This window comes from Humulus lupulus, chromosome 7 (assembly GCF_963169125.1).
Source record: "Humulus lupulus chromosome 7, drHumLupu1.1, whole genome shotgun sequence".
NCBI lineage: Eukaryota > Viridiplantae > Streptophyta > Magnoliopsida > Rosales > Cannabaceae > Humulus > Humulus lupulus.
Genome location: NC_084799.1, coordinates 97,953,309 through 97,960,872, shown reverse-complemented (window position 1 = coordinate 97,960,872; position 7,564 = coordinate 97,953,309).

The window sequence follows — 7,564 nt, the reverse complement described above, 5'->3', positions numbered from 1 at the left end:
TATCTGTCTCATGTGTTGAGAATTGCCTACTTCAGTCTAGGTGATTCTAAGAATACTTTGGAAGGCTGTTAAGAAAATTAAAGAACAGTTCAGTCTTTTGGTGATAGCCTGCGACAGAAATGATACAATGGTTAGAGAAACTGAAGGAAGACTCAATCATTCCGTTGCACAATAATGTAAGTATTCTTATCATTATCTCTGTATGAATTTAATTTTAGAAACATGTTCTAGGTTTTCTTATATTAATATGTTTAATATAAGATTTCCAGGAAAATAAACAAGTTCTTGTATATGTTTTTTCCAACAGAATCAATAATTATTGATACAAATAGAAATTCTCTTGTGTCTTTTTCTTTGGTTATAATAGGATGAACAAATGTGAAAATGTAAAATACTTTTGAAGTAAAAAAAATTCATATATACTACCAAATCACATTATATATTTTTATTAGTTTAAAGTCGTAAATCCTAAAATTGGCAAATTTTATAGAAATATCATTTTATTTAAAAGATGATTTTAAATTCTTTTTATTGTGATTTTCGGACTTAATATCTTGAATTAATTTGAAAGGTTTGCAAATAATTCCTTATTTAGTTTAATATTTTCACAATGTGTTTATAAAGGGAATTTGTATCTTGGTTTTATAAAGAAAATATTTTATGCTTACTCAAATTCATTAATGGAATATTTGTCTTTTGATTTTCGTGCTGCTCAAGGTAATAAACTTCAGGAAATAGAACCTTTGAAGTAATTAATTGTTATTTCTATCTTGAGAAATTTGATCTAACGCAGGTATTAGCTGTCTTCGCAAAATCCGTGTTTGTCGGATCAGAATCATCTAAAAATGGCAAATCTTCATTAATCAAGAATATCTTCAAATATTCTTGCTTTTATTAGGAGATTCTTTCTCAACTTTTTTGAGCACGAAATAGACTATAAATATGCTTCTAGGACCTTGAGAAAAAGTGAACTCTTCGGTGCATAGTGTGTGAGTGAATTGTAATATTTCTGAGAGTTCATTGTTTGTATTCACGTGATCTTGCAGTAAAATGAGTGTTTAGTTTTGTGGTGAGTTTATACCACTTTCATGAGTGAATACATGTTGTAATTTGAACACAATTTTTATAGTCTTCAGGAGAGGATTTTTACAAGCCTTGTGTCTGGAGAAAGCAAGCACTCACTGGCCATTGAAGGGAGTTCAAGTGGTTGAGCGTTTCAATCAGAATCAGATTAGTGAAGAGAAGTACAACAAAGCTGCGGCAAATCTTAAGATGGAGTCTTGTTTTGTTTAAGTCAATATTTTGTACTTGTGATTCTTTATTAGTTGGTTTTATTCTCTGGGCGTGGCCCCAAGGAGTAGGTTATCCGAAAGGAATTCTCAACCTTGTAAAAATTTGTTGTGTTTTTTATTGTTTTTCACTGTCATTTTATTGTGTCCAGTTTTTGTCGTGATATGTTCGTATTCTGTCCTGATAGGTTTGAAATCTGTTTCAACATTTAATTACCATTCCGCACCTTAATTAATTCACCTAGTTTAATTAATTTGGTAATATCTAAAAACAGAATTTCAATTGGTATCAGAGCAGGTCACTCATTTCTGAGTGTGATCTTGGTTTATTCTGTTTGTTGTTCTTGTTCTTGCAATGCCTTTTTTCATAGAAGGAGGTTCCATAACTCGCCCCCTTTACTTAATGAGTCTAACTATCCATATTGGAAAGTTAGAATGAGAGCCTTCATCAAATCTCAAGATGAAAAGGCTTGGAGAGCTATTTTGAGTGGTTGGATTCCTCCAACAGAAAACAATGATGTCACTAAGGAAAAATATGAACTTGATTGGATTGATGTTGAAGATAAACTGTCAAGTTACAATAATAAAGCATCACATGCTATTTTTAATGGTGTTGGTTAAGGTTACATTACATTGATTTCTCCATGTGTTTCAGCCAAAGATGCTTGGCAAATCCTTCAAAACCAATTTGAAGGAACTGCTAATGTCAAGTGTTCTAGGCTTGTTATGCTCACAACAAAATTTGAAAATTTAAAAATGAATGAAAATGAAACCCTCATTGAATTTTATGAAAAATTGTCAGATATTGCTAACGAATATTTTGCTCTTGGTGAGAAACTTGAAGAAAATATTTTGGTTAAAAAAATTGTTACAGTTTTTCCTAATAGGTTTTAGACTAAGCTCACTGCAATTGAAGAAGCAAAAAATCTGGACAAAATAAAAGTAGAAGAATTGATGGGTTCACTTCGAACTTTTGAACTAAACCAACAAATCAGAAAAAAATGTTAAATAGAAGAAATCAAGGAGAAATCTATTGCCTTGAAATCTTCCAGAGAAAAGAAAGAAACTTCGGATGATGAGATGGCTTTGTTAACAAAAACTTTTCAAAAGTACATAAAGAAATTGAGAAATAAAAAGGCCATATCGAAAAACCCAAAAGGTAATTTTTCTAAATCCTTTGAAACTAATTAAAAGGGTATTCAGTGTAGGGAATGTGAAGGATTTGGACACATTCAATCCGAGTGTGCCAATACCTTAAAGAAAAAGAAATTCATGGCAGATACTTGGAGTGATCAAGACTCTTTACAGAGTGATGAGGAAGACAATAGTGTTGCCTTAACCTCTGTACACAAGGGTATGTTTTTCCCCTCAGTGATTCCAATGATTTGGTATGCCTTAATAATTTTGTTCAGAATGATGAAGATTCTAACATTGACTATGAAGAATCTGACTTAGATGAGGATTCATTGAAAGATTCATTCAAGATAATGTATGATCAATGGCTGAAAGTTTGCTCTGAGAATCGATTAATGGCTTGCAATAATAAGAAATCAGTTGAAAAAATAAAAGAACTTGAGTTGATTATTGCTTCAAAAAATAATGAAATTAATTCTTTGAGTAAAGAAATTGATCTTATGCAAAAAGGTGTCAAAACGCTTTATCCAAAATCTAGAATTTTGGATGATGTTCTCTCTGCAAGAAAAAAAGGCTGGTGATTTCAGTGGATTAGGATCTAATAGATCTCAATCTTCTAAGAAAACATTTTTTGTAAAATCTGTGAATTATTCGTCTGTTGTGACAACTAACCATTTTGCAGGAACAAGTGGCTCTTCTGAGAACACACAGTTGTCATCTGTTCCAACAAATTTACAATTAAAGAGATTTCTTCGAAGAAAAACATTGGACAATTTGTACCATTTTGTCATGTTTGTGTTATGAAATGACACATAAGACCTAAGTGTTTTTCTCTGTTGAATTTGTTTAAAAATAATTATGTTAAACATTTTGGTAGAATGAATCAATTCTTGACCAAAAGAAATTCAAAATAAAAAACAATGTGGGTCAAGAAAAATAACTCAGTTTGCTTGGCTACCTTTACATACCATAAAATACATGCATCTAGTTCGTGGTACTTTGATAGTGGGTGTTCAAGACATGACAGGTAATGCTAGCATACTCACCAACTTCAAATCTTTGAAGTGTGGAGTAGTAACTTTTGGGGATGGAATGACAGGAAATACTTTAGGAAAATGTACTCTAAACATTGAAGGGTTACCAAAACTGAAAATTGTTCTTCTTGTTGATGGGTGAAAGCTAACTTAATTAGCATAAGCCAAATTTGTGACCAAGGTTTTCTTGTTAATTTTTCGCATGATGAGTGTAATGTTGTAAATCAAAGTGGTAACATTGTTCTTGAAAGTTCTCTCTCATTGGATAATTGTTACACACTCACACAAAAAATCACATGTCATGCATCATCATCCAATTTTAATAATACTGATTTGTGGCATGAAAACTTGAACATATAAATTTCAAAAATTTGAAAAAGATTGCTAATGCAGGTCTCATTTGTGGTATACCCAAGCTAGGTAAAGAATCACCTGGTAAGTGTGAATCATGTCGATTGGGAAAACAGTTGAAAGTTTCACATAGCGCTCTATCTAATATTAATACTTCAAATGTGTTGGAATTATTGCATATGGATCTCATGGGTCCTATACAGGTTGAATGTATTAATGGTAAGAGATACATTTTTGTCTGCGTGGATGATTTTTCCATATTTACTTGGGTAGATTTCTTAAGAGAAAAATCAGACACATTTGAAGCTTTTAAAACTCTATGTACAAGACTAAGAGTTGAAAATATTTGCAACATTGGAAAAATTGTAAGAATATGAAGTGATCATGGTAAGGAGTTTGAAAATTCATTTTATGATGAATATTGTAAATCTTTTGGAATTTTGCATGAATTTTCTGTGCCCAAAACCCTAGAACAAAATGGGGTAGTGGAGCAGAAAAATCGTACCTTGCAGGAAATGGCCAGAGTTATTCTAAATAACAAAAAACTCACAATGAAACTATGGGATGAAGCAATTAACACTACTTGCTACACAATTAATCGTGTTTTTCTGCGTCCAGGTACAAATAAAACTCCTTGTGAGATCTGGAAAGGTAGAAAACCCAATGTCAATTATCTTCATGTCCTTGGGTGCCTTTGTTATATTCTTAGAGATCGTGAGAATTTGGGCAAATTTGATTCCAAAAGAGATTTGGGAGTTTTCCTTGGGTATTCCAATAATAGTAGGGCCTATCGTGTTTATGACACGAGAACCCAAATTGTTATGGAATCTGCTAATGTGGTTGTTGATGATCTAAAAGATTTTTTCGAGTACTCCCATGAGGAAGAAATTGAAAAATTCATTGAAGTTCAACAACATAAAGGGATACCAGATCTGACAAAAGATCGTTCAGAGGCGACAACAACAACTAATGATGTATCAGACACAGATTCTGTCACGACAGCAACTGAACGAACAGGGAAGGAAAGTCTAGTTAATTCTTTTGACTCCATTAAAAAAGAACCCTCAACCAGAGCAAAAAAGAATCACCCTTCTGATCTCATTTTGGGAAATCTTGAAGAGAGTATGGTCACTCGAAAGAGGTATGTAAATTTGGTTTGATTTTTTTGTTTTACTTATACATTTGAACCAAAAAACGTGAAGGAAGCCTTAAGTGATGAATCATGGATTAATGCTATGCAAGAAGAGCTAGATCAATTCACAAGGAATGAGGTATGGATCCTTGTCCCTAAAACAAGCCATACTAACGTCATAAATACAAAATGGATATTTCAAAACAAAACTGATGAATTTGGCACCATAATAAGAAATAAAGCTAGACTAGTTGCTCAGGGGTACACTCAAGTTTAAGGAATTGATTTTTATGAGACATTTGCCCATGTTGCAAGACTTGAATCCATAAAACTATTGCTAGCTATTTCATGTGTTCTTGGCTTTAAATTATTCCAAATGGATGTTAAATCTGCCTTTTTAAATGGATTCTTGAATGAAGAGACTTATGTTGAGCAACCCAAAGGGTTTAAGGACCTTCACTTTCCTAATCATGTTTTTAAGCTGCAAAAATCTTTGTATGGGTTGAAACAAGCCCCACGGGCTTGGTATGAGAGACTAACTAATTTTTTGATCTCAAAGGGGTACAAGAAAAGGGGGGGGGGGGGGGGGGGGTAGACAAGACACTTTTTTATCAAAAATATTGATACAAATATTATGATAGCTCAAATATATGTTGATGATATAGTGTTTGGTTCTAATAATGACTCTCTAGGAAAGGAATTTGTGAAACAAATGCATGAAGATATTAAGATGAGCATGGTGGGAGAGCTCAATTTTTTCTTAGGGCTCAAAGTTAAGCAATCAGATGAGGGAATTTTAATTTCACAAAGCAAGCATGCTAGAAATTTGGTGAAGAGATTTGGGCTCGATGCATCTAAACCTGCTAAAACTCCCATGTGAACCACTGTCAAACTATCTAAAGATGAGAATGGGATGAAATTCGATCCAACTCTTTACAGGAGTATGATTGGGAGTCTTCTATACTTAATTGCTAGTCGTCTAGACATTAGTTACAGTGTTGGAGTGTGTGCTCGCTTCCAAGGGAACCCCATGGAGTCTCATGTGACTGATGTAAAAACAATTATTCGTTATATCAATAATACTCTTGATTTAGGCATTTGGTACTCCAAAGAAACAAACTCTAACATTGGGTGTTATAGTGATGTAGATTGGGCAGGAAACACTGATGAATGCAAAAGTACAAGTGGTGGTTGTTTTTACTTAGGAAACAATTTGGTTTCCTGGCATAGTAAAAAAAAAAACTCCATCTCCTAAACAGCCAAGGCTGAGTACATAGCTGCTGGAAGCTATTGTACTCAACTTTTGTAGATGAAACAAATGTTAGCTGACTATGGGTTTGATCTTAAAACTTTAACCATTTTTTGTGATAATACAAGCGATATTAATATCTCCAAAAATTCTGTTCAACACTCTCGTACCAAACATATTGACATTTGTCATCATTTTATCAAGGAACTTGTTGAAAATAAAACTCTGATTTTAGAATATGTTGAGACTAACAAACAAATTGCAGGTATTTTTACTAAAGCTTTAGACATGGTCAGATTTGATTCCCTCAGGGAATCCTTGAGGGTTTGTTTTATTTGAAATTTCCAAAAAAATTGAATGTCTTGCCTTACATATGTAATTGTGTAAATCTCTTGTCCTGTTTGGAAGAAATTGTTGATCATATTTTTTTAACTTTTGGAAAATGAACGTTATAATTCTTATACTTTATGAGGAATAAAAATCATATTTGAAAAATTATGGACCCTCCAATTTATATTTGATCAAATCAATATGTCTGTTTTAGTATGAGCATTCCTTAATCTAGTTTCTTTTTCAGGCTCCATTATGGAAAAGAGCTACCTATACTAATGTGTGAAAGCCGACGCTGAGTAAGTTGGTACCAGGTATTTAGCAACTATATTGGAGGAAACTCTACCAGTGTAAAGAGCTACCATCAATATAAAAGTTGTTGCCTCCATTATGGATACATTTTGAAAAAGGCTACAATTGCCGAACATGTGCAATGGCCCTAGCTTCAAAAGGCCAAAAAGAAACGCCAAATTGATTACACATGCACACACATATGCCTATTGACTAGACTGTATAATAATGTTGTAAGACTCATACACATAATGAATTGATTAAAACATTTCTTTTTATGATTGGTATATTCTTTTTTGAATTATGGTTATCATTATCAGTTAGTATTTTAATTATAATTCATTTTTCTAATTTCTGAAGAAAATAGTTATCTTGTTTTTCTTGAATAGGACTTGGCATTTACATGGACACATATGGTATGGTAATTTATCATTTTATTTTCGGCAATTGTTTTTTTTATAAAATAAAAATAAAAAGAATAATTTTTTTTACCAAGGACTAAAGAAAAATCAAATTTAAAAAAAAATGCAATTTATTTGTTTGATCTCATTATATTCAAAATCTTGTAAAATTTTCCAATTTTGAGGTGTGAAAGAACATTTTTTTTTTAGAAAAGAGATATTTTAGCATTTATCACACTAAATTCGGTTACCCATTTTTATTGTTACCCATTTTTGAACATGCCTCATTTGTTCACCAAATTCTCTATATATTTAGTTTTCCTTTGGCTCTTTGGTTCTAAGTGTTCTTGTTT